Source organism: Magnolia sinica, chromosome 17 (genome assembly GCF_029962835.1).
Source record: "Magnolia sinica isolate HGM2019 chromosome 17, MsV1, whole genome shotgun sequence".
NCBI lineage: Eukaryota > Viridiplantae > Streptophyta > Magnoliopsida > Magnoliales > Magnoliaceae > Magnolia > Magnolia sinica.
Window position 1 is genome coordinate 18,931,498 of NC_080589.1, and position 898 is coordinate 18,932,395.

An 898-nucleotide genomic window follows, 5' to 3' on the forward strand; every position below is an offset into this window, starting at 1 on the left:
GGTCATCCGGCTTGGCGGCCCACACTTGGTCTTGCCATGGCCTATCCGGTACAGGCAAATGGGCTAATCCTAGTTTAATTAGCCCATGGCATCCCTGCCACGAATGTTTCCAACGTTCGGTCCTGCTGTAAAATCCTACGTGGACGCCTCAGGACACTGTACCGATTGGACGGGATGTTACAATCTACCCCCCTTACAAATAAATTTCGTCCTCGAAATTTGTACCTGATCATATTGCTGAAGCAGGGATGGGTAATGCTTTCGGACTCCTGCTTCCGTCTCCCACGTGGCCTCTTCTTCATCGTGATGAGTCCATAGTACCTTGACCAACGGAATGACCTTGTTGCGCAAGACTTGCTCCTTCCTATCAAGTATTCGAGTGGGCCGAAGGATGTAGGTGGCATTTTCCTTAAGTTCCACTTGTTCTCACCTGATGATGTGCGAAGGATCTGGGACATACTTCTTCAGCATTGATACATGGAAGACGTTATGCACTCCGGCTAGAGGTGTGGGTAGGGCCAAGCGATAGGCGACCGCTCCCACACGGTCCAAAACCTGAAAAGGCCCGATGAACCGTGGCGCAAGCTTTCCTTTCTTGCCAAAGCGCAACACGCCCTTCATTGGGGAGATCTTGAGAAATACATGGTCCCCAACCTCAAATTCCAAGTCCCTTCGCCTTGTGTCGGCATAGCTTTTCTGTCTGCTTTGAGCCGTCAGGAGGCGGCGCCGGATAATTCCAATCTTTTCAGTCGTGATCCGTACCAGGTCCGGCCCGAGCAAACCCTTCTCGCCGATTTCCTCCCAACAATGCGGAGCTCGGCATGGACGCCCATACAAGGCCTCGTATGGTGCCATTCCGATGCTAGCTTGGAAGCTATTGTTGTAGGCGAACTCGGCA